Raw genomic sequence first — 18727 nt, 5'->3', positions numbered from 1 at the left:
ATTACAGTCTTCCCTCCTTAAAAAGAACTTCGTCCCCGAAGTTCAAACCACAACAAAAGAAAGACTCACACTACGCACTCCCGACTCAACAACCAAAACAAAACTCAACATAAAACATGTTACTAACCCAAACTCAACCCGACTCAACGACAACAACTATACCGACACAACATAAAAAGGGTGTAAAAACTCTTAAAAACTCTTTGCGATCATCTCCTACCCCCCTAAAAGAAACAAGGTTACGTCCCCGTAACCATACATACCTGATCAAAAAGGAAAGGGTAACGCTCTCTCATGGCATCCTCAGCCTCCCATGTAGCTTCCTCAGTCTCGTGGTTAGATCAAAGGATCTTAAGCAAAACTGTCTCACCACTCCTAGTCTTCCTAACCTTCCTGTCAAGAATCTGCTTAGGTACCTCAAGATATGATAAGGACTCATCTAGCTCTAAGATCTCTGCCTCTAACACATGTGACGGGTCACTCACATACTTCCTTGGTGCGATACATGAAACACATTATGCACTCTCTCTAACGCAGCCGGTAAAGCCAGACGATATGCAACCTCCCCAACTCGCTCTAAGATCTCATAAGGCCCGATGAACTTCTGACTCAGCTTGCCCTTCTTCCCAAATCTCATAACCCCACGCATAGGAGACACTTTCAGAAGAACCTTATCCCCAACCTGAAACTCTATATCCCGGCGATGTAGATCTGCATAACTCTTTTGCCTATCCCGAATTTGCTCTCATCCGTTTCCCGATCATCTTAACTGTTCAACCATCTCATGTACCATCTCTGGTCCTAGAACCATTGCCTCAAAGACCTTTGTCATCCCAACAAATCGGACTCCTGCATCTCCTTCCATATAAAGCCTCAAACGGTGCCATGCCAATACTAGTGTGATAGCTGTTGTTGTAAGAAAACTCTATCAAATCCAACCTCTGTTCCCAACTACCACCAGAGTCCATCACACAAGCTCGTAACATATCCTCAAGAGTTTTGATTGTTCTCTCAGTCTGACCGTCTGTCGCAGGATGAAAAGCTGTACTCATCTTCAAAGTTGTTCCCAAAGATTCCTGCAACTCTTTCCAAAACCCTGAGATAAATCTCGCATCTCCGTCAGACACTATTTCCTTAGGGACTCCATGTAACTTTTGCACATTCTTTCGATAAGCCATAGCTAATTGTGCTTTAGCCCATGTATCTTTCATTGGCACAAAGTGAGCTGACTTGGTCAGTCGATCCACTATTACCCATATCATGTTGTTACCCTGTTGACTCTTTGGCAAACCCACGATAAAATCCATAGAAATGGATTCCCACTTCCACTCAGGTACCTCTAAAGACTGAATCTTACCTTGTGGGTCATTTGTTCCCCTTTAACTCTCTGGCATGTCAAACAACGGGCCACAAACTCAGCTGTTTCTTTCTTCATCCCAGGCCACCAAAACGTGTTCTTCAAGTCCTTGTATAGCTTGTCACCACCTGGATGTACTGAATAAAGTGTACAATGTGCCTCTGTCATGATTGTCTTTTTCAGCTCCTCATCATTAGGGACACACCACCTACCATGGAACCTCGAACTACCATCTGTATGAATAGAGAATCGAGACACTGTCCCTTTCTCTACTCCAGCTCTCCACTCAACCATCTTAGGATCCAAAGCCTGTTTACCTCGAATATCATCATAAAGATCAGGCTGAACTGTCAAATCTCCCACAGCATCCCCTCTTTGCATCATATGTATCCCAAACTTCCCCACCTCATCTCTCAACCTCATCAAAGATAGAGTTGTACACAAGGAATGTACACTTTTCCTACTCAAAGCATCTGCAATAACATTGGCTTTCCCTTCATGATAGATAATATCCATGTCATAATCGCCAATCAGCTCCATCCACCTCCTCTGTCTCATGTTCAACTCCTTTTGAGTGAAGATGTACTTGAGACTCTTGTGATCCGAAAATACCTTAAAGGTCGCCCCAGAAAGGTAATGTCTCCATATCTTGAGAGCAAACACCACTGCACCCAACTCTAGATCATGTGTAGGGTAGTTCTCCTCATACGGCTTCAATTGCCTAGAAGCATAGGCAATCACCTTACCGTCTCGCATCAACACACATCCAACCCATTCTTTGAGGCATCCGTATAAACCTCAAAGTTCTCGATCCCTTCAGGTAATGCTAAGATAGGAGAGCGTTGTCAAACACTCCTTTAATGTTTGGAACGCCTTCTCACAACTCTCATCCCAACGAAACCTGTTCTCTTTCCTCATCAAAGCTGTCATAGGCCTAGCTATCTTGGAGAAATCTTTCACGAACCGTCTGTAGTATCCAGCTAAACCCAAGAAACTCCTGATCTCAGCAACATTCTTTGGTGCTTCCCGGTTTGTCACCGCCTCAATCTTTGCCGGATCCACGCCTACTCCCTCCTTAGGGATCACATGCCCCTTAAAAGCAACTTTCTCTAACCGTAACTCACACTTGGACAGCTTAGCATACAAATCATGCTCCCTCAGAGTCTGCAACACAATCATCAGATGCTCCTCATGCTCCTCCTTAGTCTTAGAGTAGACTAAGATGTCATCGATAAACACCACCCCGAACTTGTCCAAAAACTGTCTGAAGATTCTGTTCATCAAGTCTATAAACACAGCCGGTGCTCCCCACGGCGATACACTAGGTCTAATGTATCCTTTTTCCATCAGATCATCTAACTGTTTCCTGAGCTCCTCCATCTCTTTAGGACCCATCCGGTACGATGCCTTAGAAATTGGCCCCGTCCCCGGTTTCAACTCAACGGTGAAATCTATCTCCCTCTTCGGTGGCAACCCCGGAATCTCCTCTGGAAAAACATCTGCAAACTCTCCCACCACTGGTATCTGATCAACTTTCGGACTCTCTATCCGGTCATCTCTCACATGGCACAAGATCAAAGGACATCCCTTCCTCAGATAAGACTTCAAGGTGACAGCTACAATCAACTTAACTTTGGGTTTGACCAGAAACCCACGATAAGACACACTAACACCCTTAGGCCCTCTCAAAGACACTTTCTTTTGATGACAGTCTATCTTAGCTTTATACTTTCCTAACCAATCCATCCCGACTATCATCTCAAAACCGTCAAAAGGAAACTCTAGCAAGTCTACAGGTAGATCAACTTGCCCAACTATCATAGACACATCTCTAAACAACCTCCCACATGATACAGACTCACCCGAAGGTATAAAAACTTTCTCGCTTACAGACTCATATACTCTCAAACCCAACCGTTTAACATGACTCGAAGATACAAACGACTGAGACGCCCCCGAATCAAACAAAACAAAGGTATGAATACCGTTAACAAGAAAAGTACCAGTGATAACATGTGCATCCTCCTCACCGCTTTCTTGTCCATCATGAACGACTTTCCATCGGTCTTCTCGTCCACCTCCCGGACAAGATCTTGGCCGATGTGGTCGGCTTAGCGCCCGACCCCTGATTGTTGTTGTTGTTCGTAGCTGGTTTCTGATAAGAATTACCGCAATTACGGTTACCTCCACTCTGATAGCTCTGACTTCCCCGGTTAGACCATGACCCACATGGTCTGTTGCTCGCATAACTCTGTGCAGGTCCCTGAGAATAGCTCCCCCGAGCCGATCCCTGAAAAACTCCAGGCATACTCGTGCACTCATGTCCCTTGTGGCCTACACCGCCACAGCCATAGCAGGTCATTCCCCAACTACCGCTACCACTCACACGGTCACGCCCAAAAGAAGCCCCAGCACTGAACCCTGACCCGGAAGAAAACCCTTTTGCTTGATTGTGGTTGCCTTTCTTGTGACTAGATTGGCCTCCACCCTCACTCTCAGCCTTTCTTTTCTCACTCACTCTCTCACTCACTCTCTCCTGAGCCATCTCCACCAACCTCTCAGCTCTCCCAGCCCTCTCATAAGCTTCCTTAACATCGGTAAGGACTCCCACGGGTAGCTTATCCATAATCTTGGGTGTCAACCCTCTCTCAAACCTCAGCGCCAGGTTCTCCTCACTCAAACCCATATCCTCCGCATACCTAGACTTCTCATTGAACTGCTTGTAGTACTCAGCAACTGACATATCAGATGTCATCTTAAACCCACCAAACTCCTCCCTCAGCTTACTCCTCACATGCTCTGGTACAAACTCTTTCCTCATAGCCCTCCGAAACTCTTCCCAAGGTATAGCAGGTAAGCCCTGGTTCGCATACATCTCCCTAGCACTCACTTTCACCGTATCCCACCACTTGCCAGCTGCTTCCCTCAGGTAGAACGCAGCTTGTTCTACTCTCATCTCATCAGGACAGTGAACCAGGTCTAGTATGTTCTCTATCTCACGATGCCAGTTGTCAAGAAGGTTTGGTTCCCCGGTTCCCGTGTACTCTTTTGGGTTAAACCTCGTTATATAAAGACTGATCTTAGAGTGATCAACCTCCTTATCCTTATTCACTTTCTTTAAGGCCTCAGTAAGAGCATCTTGGTGCTCCAACATCTTAACGATATCATCCATATTCATGGTCTCAGCTCTCGCATAGTAAGCGTTTCTCTTGGGCGGCATCTTGAAACTATATAAGAAAGGGTAGACATAAACATACGCACTAAAACCTCAAAACACGAAAGCGGACTGCCCAGAACACACTCGATCGAGTGCCTAAACCTACTCGATCGAGTGCCCACCATACTCGATCGAGTGCCTCGACATCAGACCCCAAACAGACCTTCTGATCTCTAACATACTCGACCGAGTAGCCTGATCGAGTGACCCCCTACTCGATCGAGTGCCCAAAAACTCGATTCTGGTTGCAAAATCGTCAAATACCCACTCGATCAAGTCAGACCCACTCGATCGAGTCATGCTAACTCGAATATGCTACCCGCATGTTATAACATATCCCAACATGTAAAACAACTTTATAAACACAACATCATATCATAGTTAAGCATACTATGCTACTCAACTCTTCATACGATTAACAAACAACTATATCATGTTATCAACTACCACATAGTAAACACCCAACATGCTTCTCATTCCAACAACAGTTCTATATGTCTCATCAATCTTTCATTCATATTCTCAACTTTCTACTCCAAACATCCAACAATTACAACATACTTCATCACATCCACACACAAGCGAACAAACAACACATACGACTTGACATATATTCCCCCCATGTGACCGGTTCAAAATTGTAGGGCGAGTTCGCGACTTTAGGACGTCTCCAAAGCCTTTGCGTTAGCTCCTACAACCTTTACCCCGGGTTCATTTTAATTGACTCCCTATATTCATTAGGTTCATTGGTTACAGGTTTCAGGATCGTCGCTCTGATACCATTTTGTAACACCCCCATACTCCAAGTGCCTTACCAGGACCACCCAGGTATAAGGATGTTACCATCTCGATTACCCGAGGCAATGATAATCAAATAAACAATAGTGAAACAACATTTAAATAGAAATACTTTAGTGAAAGGTTACAATCCAAAAACCAAACCAAAATACGAATACATGTTCTCAAACCAACTGTCTACTGATCTAACTGAAATGTTTATGAAAACTACTAAGCTACAGCGGAAGACTTCTATCATCAGACCGTGCCACATCCCAGCATATCCCAGTACTCAACTCATACCTGCTCAATATCTGCTCACCATCCCCAATGGATCACATCAGGTTTTAAAACAATAAACCGGGGTCAGTACTAATTAATTACACAATTTATATAATCAACAGTACAATAAACAACACAGCTCAAACAGTCACACACAATCACCCACTCCAATCATTCTCCGTCTCCGACTGTCCACTGGACCAGCCCTACCAGTGGGGGACCGCAGCCGTACCCACCAAATCCCCGCTCATCATACCGAGCGATAACCCTGTCCCATTAATGTGCACATCCCCTTCCGTGGCGGGTTCCACGAAGGGCGAAACTAGGGCGTGAAGCCACTCCCGCAAGTGACTCCACTCAGCCGAGAACGCATCTCGAGAACTAGAGATAAGCAATCACAATCACAACACAACATCAACAACCGTCTGAATCAATCAACAATCACTAATTACGGCATAATCACCACACATTATGTAACTAATACTGAGTAGGGAAACCCTACCTGGAAAGCACAACAATTAGACGATCTCACAGCTGATATCAAAAAGCTTCATCTACAAATCCTCCTCCTAACATACAAACATATAATCACTACCAAGCATAACATACCACAAAACCCCAATTCCCAACATTAGGGTTTAACCAACTTTAAAGAAACATTGTAAAAACGGTATATAGGTCTTACCCTCGACGCAAGGATCACAACGGTATAAAGAAAAGTGAAATCCGACCTTCCAAGCTCCGGGATTTTCTAACAATGCGATTAAAGCGAATGACGTAGTTTGATTTCTCTTCTCACAGTGATTAGGTTTTAAAAAGTGTTTTAAGAACAATGACGGAAGTATTATATACTCTAATCGCATTATTAACAAAACCCGAAAAATCGTCCCCCGTAAACCGGCTACTCGATCGAGTATCCACGGTACTCGATCGAGTACCCAACAGGTCAGAAACTATTTTAATCTGCAACTCGCCCTTACTCGACTGAGTAAGGCCTACTCGATAGAGTACCCCAAGACTCATAAATACGTAGTATTACACTTGATGTGATCAAATGCAAGTACGACCTGCAAGACACCTTGTATTGAGTGGGAGATTGTAATAGGACAAGAGAATTGGTGACGCACACTTGTCGTGGACAAGTGGGAGATTGCTGGAGTATGTGTCCTCGACAATAATGCGATCACATGTTTAAATCTCATATTAAGAATACATAAGGGAATGTAACATTTTATTGTCAACTGATCCACATTAATCGGTAATGATTAGCTGACTAGAGTTTGACATTACTATCATGTGACGGTGGTGATCAGTTGATCCCTTAAGGTCATACCTTTAAGGAAACATTCTTAATTGACTAATTAATTAATTGTATGACGATACAAGTTAGTTAATTCCTTAAAATTGAACAAACGATTTTGTGAGTAATTATACATATCTTATTGTAATTCGATTAAATAAGACTCGTTCTAAGTAATTAAATTGTTTTATTACTTAAGGTTTATTTATTGTTTATTGAACAATTGAAATAAGAATGAATTGATTATTATAAATACAAGTAGTTGTAATTTATAATTATATGACCCATTTTAAGTAATAGTAATTGTGAATTACTAGTTAATTTTTGTATGTGATTTATTTTGTTTATATAATGATTTTTAATTTGTTAAAAATGCATTATTTAAACAACATGTCTTGTAACATGTCCAATATATCACACAATACAAATTAACAAATTGACAAAGTTAAAATGGATCCATTTTACATATGTAAACCGTGTAAATGGAAGAGGATGGAGGATTTGTGCATTGATTATTTTAATTAGTGGATAACATAATCATTACCTACTAAATATAGAGTATCATACCTACACTCTTGTGAAGAGAAACAACAAAAGCTATTGGGCACTCTTCCCCCCTTCACCTATCCGGCCACCCTAGAGAAGAGAAGAGTTTTCTCTTCTTATTGTTACACTAATTCATTCTAATAATTAATTCACTTGAATTAGCTTATCTCTCTAAGTTTTGTTGTTGAACAAAATCATAAAACTCACATAAAATCTCTAATATTAATCTCTTAATACTAGAAGTAGTATACCAATAATATTAGTAATTTTAAGGTAACAAATATTAATTCTAGCATTCAAATTAATATTTGTATTTGAAGGATTTCCTTGGTACAATCCTTGAGGAGAGATTCTATAATTGAATCTTGTTCATCCATTAGGAAAGCTCAAGAACTAAGTAAGGTATGAGACCTTACTAGTGCCCTAATAGCCAAAAATACATATGTAAGGAACCGATTTTTCTTCACTCTTGTATTTTGTTTTGCATGCATAAGATCTAGAATTAGTTTTATGACTAAATTAATTTATCACATATTCAATATGTAAACTTTTGAGATTAACGAATCCAACAAGCACTTGTTGGGATTCGATAATCTCATTAGCTTACATATTGAATATGTGATTAATTAATTTAGTCATAAAATTAATTCAAGATCTTATGCATGCAAAATAAATACTAGAGTAAAGGAAAACCCGGTTCCTTACATTTGTAGTTTCGGCTATATGAGAACTAGTAAGGTCTCTTACCTTACTTAGTTCTTGAGCTTTCTTAATGGATGAACAAGATTCAAGAGTAGAATCTCTCCTTAAGGATTTGTACCAAGGAAATCCTTCTTAATACAAATATTAATTTGTTACTAGAAATTAATATTTGTGCCCTTAAAAATACTAATATTAAGTGATTACTACTTTTAGTAATATATGAATAATATTAGAGATTGCCGTGTTGGATGTCGTAAAACATGAATCCAAGGAAATATGAGTGTAAGAAAACACAAAAATTCCTTGGCCAACCATAAGAGGCGCGAGCATTATGGCGAGGAAAAAGAGGTGTCAGAGGAAAACACAACTAGACACGGGCAAGTCAAGGTGAGAATCCTTAGAAGCAGGCCAACGGCCGCGAGTTTCTTTGCGATGCAAGGGGCTTCCCCTTTTTTCTGAAAACAAGTGCTGATTGTTTTCTGAAAACAAGCGCTAATTATTTTGTAACGTCAACTCCATCGAGTATCTTCCAAGCTCGATCGAGTGCCCCTATATGATGTTTAATTCGTTTCAAAACTTGTTTGGATCTTTAAGCTTGTGGTTCTTGTGATAAATGTACCTTGTTTTGGGTGAGTAACAACTTCGTCGTGTCTCAAGTGTGGTTTATGAAGTTATACATACATATGTGGTTTAAACAATTTAAGTGTCGTTTATACATTTTGCATACTAAATCGAATCACCGCAAATAATATGTTGACTAATGGTTATAATTCTTGTTGCATAATTTGTGTGGTCGCATACTCAAGTATTCGATGTCATGTATGATAATGTATGACAAAATGTGTAATTGTATTGTTCACTATTCCGATGGTTTCATATAAATGAATCATGTCTATGTAATGTCAAAGAAGTATCATGGTTGTTGCGAGTCTCAATGTATAATATGAATTGTTGTAATGTCAATGTGGAATGAAAATTTGTCGCCTGGTGTAAAAGTTACAGTTGTTTTGATGGTGAACTTCGGGGACGGGGTTCCTTTTAAGAGGGGAAGAGTAATGTCGCATGGGAAAATGACTTAATTATGACAATTTTATAGTATTTTAAGTGGTTGTTTGAGTAATTAGTAGTGGTTATTGTATAATTGAGTGGTAGTTTGCAATTTTTGAATAAATTATCACGTTGTTGTATTTCGTCTCCAAGTAATTGTTCACAAGTTGTTATATAGTTGGGTGGTGGTTTCTAAATAATTGAACTTAAAAGGATTAATGTCAAGGAGTGATGTGTTGTTTTGTTTCAATAATCGATAATTTATTGCTTTTGGGTGTTTAATGAATGGTTAATTGGTGACAAGTAATTGATAGAGGAATAAACAAATAGTCGTGTTGGTTTATTTTTAAGCAATGACATGAGGTAAGTACAAGTGATGGTAATCGAAGTGGTTGTTCTTGTATACAGTGTGGGCTTCGTAATTTGATAGAAAGGTTGGTAATTTGATAGAAAGTCGTGTTGAGTGACGAGTGCTAAGGTAGATGATGATGATGATGGTCGATGAACATTCATATTAGGGTGGTTTTCATGAACGGTTATGTTAGTCCTCGGCGGAATGGATAGTGGTAGGTTATCGTGATTCCTTTGCCTTATGTCGTGGGGGAGGATGAGTTGTACTTCGGGGACGAATTATTTTTAAGGGGGGAAAACTGTAATACCCCTCCTTCTAGAGACCCGTTGACCGACGTTGACTGACCTTAGACACCTATCGTAACCTTCGGAAACCTTACGAGTTAAACCTTGTGTCGTTGTAAGCCTCTGTGTTTGTGTTACTCGATCTAGCGGAGGCTACTTGATCGAGTAGTCTTGGCACTCGATCGAGTAGAGGCCACTCGATCGAGTAAGTGAGTTGCTCGATCGAGTAACGTGAGTTCAGCGGGGAATTATAAATTGTAAAATCGTGAAACCCAAATCATATCTCTACCTTTCCTCCTAAACCTAGATGCCGTCATTTCACTTCTCCTCCACCATAGGTCATATCCTTGATGCTTTTGAGAGTGGTTACACCATAGGGATGGGATGCTTGAGTCGTGTAGCGGTGTTGACGCCGGATTGCTTTGTATAGGTATGTTGTAATCGTCATCATCATCTCCCTTGATTTCAGTATGGTAATAGTGGTAGTAATAGATGTTTATGATGGTTGTTATAGGTGATTTTGGTGGTTGGTTGTTATCTTGTGATCGTTCGCGGAATCGCTGCGGTTTGATAAAGGTAGGTTCTCTTACTCAGTACTGTTGGTTGTCTAGAGTGTCCATTGTTGTTGTACAGTTGGTTTAGTGTCGTTGTTGATGGTTGGTTGTGGTTGATTGATTAACATTGTATTGGAATAGGACCTGGTGATTGTTGATTGTACAGGGGTTGTGATTGCTTGTCTGTGGTTCTCGAGGTGCGTCCTCGGCTGAGTACAGTCACTCGCGGGAGTGGCTTCACGCCCTTGATTCACCCTCTGTGGAATCCGCCATAGAGGGGATGTGCACATTAAGGAACATGGGTTATCGCTCAGATGAGATGAGCGGGGCTTAGGTGGGAACGGCTGCGATCCCCCACTGGCGGTGTGGACTACTGGTTGCGATTTGTAATCTGGCAGGACTGGACCTACGGGCAGTCAGAGATGTGTGGGTGTTTGGAGGAGGTGGTGTATGCGTGTTACTGTATTTCGTTGTGTCTGCTTTTGTATTGGTTACCTCAGTTAGTGACCTTGTGTGGTATTACTCTGTTGTCTTCTTGTGATGTGTCTGCCGTGATCCACTATGGTGAGCAGTCAGTCTTAGCAGGTTGATGTATGGATCGTAGCTGGGTTCTTGGAGGGACGAGTATATCACGAGTCATGGCAGAGATAGTTACACCTATTTGGTAGTTGTCACGAGTTGTATCTTTTGTATCGGTTGCTTGGTTTAAATCACTTGTAATATAACATAAACGTTCTAATATCGACATTTGAGTATTACTATTCTCGGGCAATCGAGATGGTAACGCCCTTATCTGCTAGGGAAGGTCTTATTAAGGTCCTTGGTAGATGAGGGTGTTACACTCTTGTTGATGTTTTGAAGAAGGAGGGGCCGATATGGTATGGTGGCTTGACCCTCATTCATATTGTTGAACAAATGGAGCACGGAGAGGACCCATCTTGGTTAGTGTAACACCCCTATTTATTTAAGAGCCTTTAGCAATACATTCTCAAGTAAATAAAGGTGTTACCATCTCAGTTGCCCGAGGTAGTAAGTATAAAAGACAAACAATACCAAAGTACTTTAAGACGATATAAAATTAAAGTGCCTCAAAAGATTTTATTACAAAATTTCAACGAGATAAATAATATTACAAAGTACGTTTAAAACAACTGCAACGGAAATAAAATAAATAGTTTCTGAATTGTAAAAAGTGATCTCTAGACTCAAATAATAATCTCGTCCCAAGATCCCCCTTTAAAGCATCCAGCACTTGTCACAAGCTAACCTGAAATCAATCTGCTCCCCAATATGGTTCATCACAGGTGTTCACGAATACACAGTCAACCACAAGGTTGAGTAGGATAACTAAACAACAGTAATAATACAATAACCAACAACATGATACGATAAAGAAATACAAGCCAAGACCATCACACACACACACACACACACACACACACACACACACACACACACACACACACACACACACACACACACACACACACACACACACACACACACACACACACACGGCTCATCTGTGTGCCACATTACACCACAACCAACCGCGTAACACAACTGACACCATAAACGGTGTAATGCTCAGGTCCCCGGCAACCTCCGAACACCGCCATGTCTGGTCGACCAAAACCGTATAGGACCACAACTCTTCCACATCCCCGTGCCTGACCGACCAAATAATTTTAAAGCATTGCCAATCCTCTTTCACAATACCAACCAACCATAGAGGATCAACCAACAACGATAATAATACGATTATGAGATACGCAAGGCAACAATTACATCAACATGCTCAACACAACAATTACGACGATACGTTTAAGACAACAATTAAAGGAAATCCATCTTTAACCATCATCAATTACCAAATAACATAGTTGAGTAGTTAACCTACCTTTTAGCAAATCTTCACTAGCAATTAAAATAAATCAAAAAGCTTCTTCCACAAATCCACCATCTAAACAATCAATTAAATTATGTATAATTATTAACTAATCTTATTAATGAATTTAAGATGTAAATTACCCAAAAAAATCCCGAAAAAATGCCACAAACATGCCTCACATAACCGGTTGGCCCAACGGTGGTCAACCCGCCGGTCAACGGTCCCCACGGCCAAGGTCACGGTGGTCAACCACTCAAGTCAACGGGCCAAAGGCATGGTCAAGATCAAACGTAAATAATTGATATGAGGCGAATAGATAACTTACCACAATTTAATTATCGAAAGATGAAAACTCCGTCTTAAAGTTGTCTCACAAAAGCTTTCCTCATAATTGTATTGAGTTTTTGTAGAAGAATAATTATGATGGTAAGGCATAGGGTAGGTATTTATATTAGTTGGTTGGTGTAGTTGGAAGGTTCTAGGAAAGTGTCTTTTAATATTAAAATAATGAAAATATCTTAGAACATAGATAACACCCAAACCACATACTACCTTCCCTCAAACTCCTCCAACCCGTCACCCACATGGTACAAACCGTGTTACCTCACGGTCTAACCCAGACCATCTTATTTGTTTTATTTTTGTTTTTCTTTTATTTTTACGACAACAACTTATTTATTATTTATTCACTTATAAACATAAATTATCAATTATTAATTAAAATACGGAGTATTACAGTTGGTGCTTGGCGAGATCGTTCAAGCCTTGGATAAGAAGGAGCCTTGTGGAGATTCACCCTCGTTTGGATCTCATAGAATCATCCAAATATGGCTTATGGAGACGCTAAGGTATGTTGAGTCTCTAATTGATGCTTCTTCTTACTCTTTCCGCCGCCTTACCTTGAGGAAAAAGTTGTATACGGATAGCTTTGCGTGCACCAAGGCTTATTGGACCTCAAAGTTGGTGGAGGAGGGCGACCCTCATGTCCATTGGGTGGTGTCGTGGTGGCACTTAAGGTCATTTACGGGGTTGCCCGCTCCGGCTGCTTCTTCTCGCTCTTTGATGATCGTTGGTTTGTAGGTTGCTTCCATCATTTATCCGAAAAGGTCAAGAGGCAAATGGGCCGCCAACAAAAGGTGTCCGCTCAAGATACTCTTGTCCAAGAGAGCGTGTTCCGAAACTCCGAGCTAGTCGAGGTTTTCGAGAGGTGGTGGGCCACCCGACCAACTTGGGAGGTACCGAATTCCGCTCCTACGACAAGGGTGACTCCCGTTTATGCCAAATGGTCAAGATATTCCACCTTGGAATAAAGGTCAAAGTTCCGCAAGGACAAAATGTGATGAGGCCGCCGAAGAAGAGGAGCTTGGGTCCTAAAGAGGCATTAGGCCGTGTGTGGGCTCGACTTGGGTTGGGTATTGGGCCTTGTATGAGCCCGGATGCCATGGTCGTTGCGGATCCGTTGAGGATCCGTTCCAATGAGGAAATTCGTGCTAGGCGGGCTAGCAAGAAGAACAAGGGGAAGATGCACCCCGAAGGCAAAGGCAAAGGTAGGATGGAGGAGTGAAGATCTTGGTCGCCCTTTTATTTTTATGTTGTACTAATATTTGTGTGTGTATCATTATTATGTCGTATTAGTTATGTATTGTGTGCTTAGCCTCTTATTGTTTCCAAGTTTGTAATTCCACCTAATATTAATTAAATAAGAGGATTACTTGTATTGAAAAATGTTGTGAACATTTGTCGTTTATCCATCCCTTTTGTGAAGGTAACTCGGTTTGAATTATCCTAAACTTGCACATGTAAAAGGGAGTTTATTGTGGAAAAGGGGAAACGCTTGCCTTTTTTCGTTATTTGCTTTTTTTTTGTGAGAAAAGGAGTATGTTTTTTTTTTTTTTGCATTGAAGTTTGTATGGGTTGTTGTTTTTCTATATGGGGATGGTTGTATCCTTTTTGTGTAAGAAAGGACTGCCTATGTATTCACCTGAAATGATGAAATCAAACCATGCTCGTAGTTCAAGTTTTTTTTTTTGCTTATTAATGTTTGGCTGGTGAGATGGTTGTGCCCTTCCCGTGTAAGAAAGGATTGTCTACGTATTCACCTAAAGAAGCGAAATCAAACCATGATCATAGTTCAGGTGTTTTGTTTGTTTGTGCAAATGGATAATGCTTTTGCCAGATCAAAAGCCGCTGGAAACATGCAAGGTGGCGTAACTTAAACTCGATAAACATGCAATTTCAAATTAGAACTTTTGAGGAATTGACTTGAGAGTTGGGTGCGGTTGTTAGGAGGAGTTGTTGATGCCGGGTTGTGGCCACTAGTCGCGAAACCAAGGGTGATTGTTGGTGCTAAGTTTCAAGGGTAGTATTTCTCAAGTTGGTCTAGGTTGGTCGGGTTGGCAAAGTCTTCCCCGTCTAGGTCACTTAATCTCACTGCGCCCCCTGAAAGGATTTTCTTGACCAGGTATAGTCCTGTCCAATTGGGTTTGAATTTCCCCCCTCGGATGGACAGGTAACGGCGCTCCAACTGACTTGAGGACCAAGTCGCCTTCTTTGATGTTTCTGGTTTTGACTTTCTTGTTGAATGCTCGTTGTATACGTCGTTGGTATAGTTGGACGTAGTGCAAGGCGTTGAGTTGTCGTTCATCTAGGAGGATGAGTTGCTCTTACCTTCGACGGGTCCATTCCGGTTCCGGGACATATCTTTCTAGTAGTATGAGTAGAGATAGGACTTCCAGCTCTACTGGTTGTACCGCCTCCATATCGTATGCTAGGTAGAAGGGTGTTGCTCCTGTTGGTGTTCGAATGAAGGTTCGGTATACCCAGGCTGCAAATAGGAGTTTGCTCGGCCAATCGCTGTAATTGTCCTGCATTTTCTTGATGATTGTGATGAGTGTTTTGTTTGTTGCCTCTACCACTCCGTTGGTTTGGGGACGGTACGGAGATGAACGGTGTCGTTTGATTTGTACTTGCCTAATAAGGCTTGTGCTTCGGCTCGGAAACGGGAGCCTTGGTCAGTGATGATTTCATTGGGTACCCCATATCTGCAAATGATGTTGTCTTGGATAAATTTGGCCACTCATTTAGCGGTCAAGACTGCATAGGATTGTGCTTCTACCCACATTGTGAAGTAGTCGATGGCGACAAGGACAAAACAATGTCCTTTGGTGCCTTCCAGATTGACTTTGTCGATGATGTCGATGCGCAAGGTCGAGGGTGATGTCATGGTGTATAGAAGGGATGGTGGTATGTGTTGTATGTTGGCGAAGATCTGGCAATTGTGGCAATGGTTGACGTAGTTTCTACAATCGGCATCCATGGTGGTCCAGTAGTAGCCTAACCGCGTGATTTTTCGGGCTGTCATCATTGCGTTCATGTGAGGGCCACACTCTCCGTCGTGGACCTCTTCCATGACTCTCTTCGCTTTGTTGTGGTCAATGCAAAGGAGAAGGATTCCTTGAGGTGTTCTTTTATAGAGTTGATTTTGGTTTATCACGAATTGTGATGCAAGTAAACCGATGGCTCTTTGTCCTCTCGGATCGGAATTGAGAGGGTATTGGTTTTTTGGTTTTGTAGTTAAGGATGGCTTGGTATTAAGGTTCGGTATGGTTTTCTTTGTCGTCGTTGATGGCGCAGATTTGAGCCGGCTTGCTCATTCTTTCGACGCATAAGGGCATGGATGTCATGTCATCATATATGTTGATGAGTGAAGGAAGTTTTAATAGGGCATCAGCAAATTGGTTTTCTTTCCTAGGCAAGTGGAAGTAGTAAATTTGGTCGAAGAATTCGACTTCATGATTGATTTTTTCTTGGTAAGGTGCTAGGCTGTTGCTTTGGATTTTCCATGATCCGGACACTTGATTGATGATTAGCGAGGAATCACCGTGGACCCTCAATCTTTTGATGCCAGGTGTTATAACTACTTGTAGGCTGATAAGGCATGCTTCGTATTCGTCAGCGTTGTTGGTGACGGCGAAGTTTAGGTTGACCGAGATCGGAACGTGTCCTCCTTATGGAGATATCAGAAGGATTCTAACTCCAAAACCTCTCAGGTTTGACTTTCGTTGAAGTATACGTCCCATGCGTCTATGTCGTCACAAAGGATGTCTTTGTCAGGGAGTGACCAAGTGTCGGTCGTTGGATCCTCGTTGACGGGGTTTTCTGCTAGGAAATCGGCAACAGCCCTTCCCTTGATTACCTTGAGGGGTACAAACTTGAGCTCGAACTCAGATAGCATGAGTGTCCATCTGGACAGTCTTCCGTTCAATACAGGTTTTTCGAAGATGTACTTGATGGGGTTCATCTTGGAGTAGATGTGAACCGTGTAGCTGAGCATGTAATGTCACAGCTTCTTTGTGGACCATACTAAAGCGAGGCATGTTTTCTCCAATTGGGTGTATTTGGTCTCGTATTCGATGAACTTTCTACTGATGTAGTAGATGGCTCGTTCTTAATTGTTGACTCTCTGTGCTAGGATTGCTCCCATGGCCGTTTCGGTGACGGTTAGGTATAGGGATAGGGGTGTTCCCTGCTGTGGCGGCATGAGGACAAGAGGTTTGGCTAGGATTTACTTTATCCTGTCGAAGGCATTTTGGCAATCATCATCCCAATTGGTGTAATCAGTGACGCAAAGCATTTTAAAGATAGGCTCGCAAATCATGGTGAGCTTGGCTATGAAGCGGCTGATGTATTGAACTTGACCCAGAAATCCCCAAATTTCTTTCTTGTTCTTAGGCCGAGGCATTTGTTGGAGAGCTTTGATTTTGGTTGGATCGATTTCAATGCCTCTGTTGCTGACTACGTGTCCCAAGAGTTTTCCGGAGGTGACCCCGAATGCACACTTATGAGGATTTAGTCTCATGTTGTATTTCTGAACACAGGCGAAAAATTTTTGAAGGGCGTCGATGTGGCCATCTCATTCTTTTGATTTAACGATCATGTCGTTGACGTAAACCTTCACTTCCTTATGCATCATGTCATGTAGGAGAGTAGTGGCGGTCCTCTGATAGGTTTCTCCGACGTCGATTAGACCGAAGGGCATGACAGTGTAGCAATATGTGCCCCCCTGTATAGTGAATGAAGTTTTGTGCATGTGTTCCTCATTCATTTTGATTTGGTTGTATCCGGGGTACCCGTCCATAAACAATAGGAGGGCGTGCTCGACGGTGTTGTCTACCAAGATGTCGATGTGCGGTAAGGGGAAGTCATCGTTTGGACTCGCCTTGTTCAGGTCTCTGAAGTCAACACAAACCCGCATTCTCCCATCCTTTTTGGGTACGGGGACTATGAGTCAGGCTTTGAATTGCTTGTCAACCTCTTCTTTGATCTTCAATGCCCATTCCGGGCGCATGCGGCGTAGTTTTTGCTTCACGGGTTTGGCTCTGGGCTTAATGGGTATCTTGTGCTCTTCGATCTCCCTATCAATCCCAGGCATGTCTTTGTAGGACCATACGAATACGTCCTTGTATTCGAGCAAGAGGTCGATGAATTGTTGTCTTTCCGAGGGGTCAATAGTGGTCCCTATCTTAAGTTCTTGAGGTGCTTGGTCAGTCCCTACGTTAATAGGTTCAGTCTCCTCAACGATGGGTCACTACTAGAGATATAGGGGACAACAACGGCTAATACCCGTTATAATAGAAAAAAGCGGGAGTTGTTGTTCGGACCGTTGTTAAAAGTTTTAACAACGGTTAGTTTTTTTAAAAAAAAAAACCGTTGTCAAAGGTTTTAACAACGGTTTATAACCATTGTCGTTATTATTTATCCATTGTGAAAAGAAGTTCATGTTTTGAATAATATTTTGGTGAGAAAGTGATAACAACGGTTTCTTTACACAAAACCGTTGTTGTAAGTATTTTAACAATAGTATATAGCCGTTGTTGTTATAAGTCATCCGTTGTGAAAACAGTGAGTGGGAAGGTAATAACAACGATTTTATGTGATAAACTCGTTGTTGAAAGTAATGCGCGCGTTTAATATTTTATTGGAGGAAAGGTAATAACAACGGTCTTGTTTATGATTACCGTTTTTATTATTAATAATAACAACGGCTTTTTTATAATAACCGTTGTTTTTGTTCTTTTTTTTTTTTAAATTACAAATTTAATGCATTACTGTCAAAAACCTGCATCAATTAACAGCAACAGCAACAACATGAAATAACCACGGCAGCAACATCATATCAAATCAATATACAACATCAACTATATAATGATATTAGCTGCTATACCTAGATCCAATCAACTAATTCAACTAAATAGAAAGTTCGACGAACTAGTAAGGGTGCTCTAATTTCTTTCGCTCTTGATGTGTCAGGATAGGCATATCCCGCAACATCTCATTACTTATGTTTTTTGAATATCATTGTGTGGATTAAGATGGGCGCTCTGCAATACATTTTGTCCTTGTTGAACATGCACGATAA

The sequence above is a fragment of the Silene latifolia genome, chromosome 9 (assembly GCF_048544455.1).
Source record: "Silene latifolia isolate original U9 population chromosome 9, ASM4854445v1, whole genome shotgun sequence".
Classification (NCBI taxonomy): domain Eukaryota; kingdom Viridiplantae; phylum Streptophyta; class Magnoliopsida; order Caryophyllales; family Caryophyllaceae; genus Silene; species Silene latifolia.
This window is presented reverse-complemented; position numbering follows the sequence as displayed.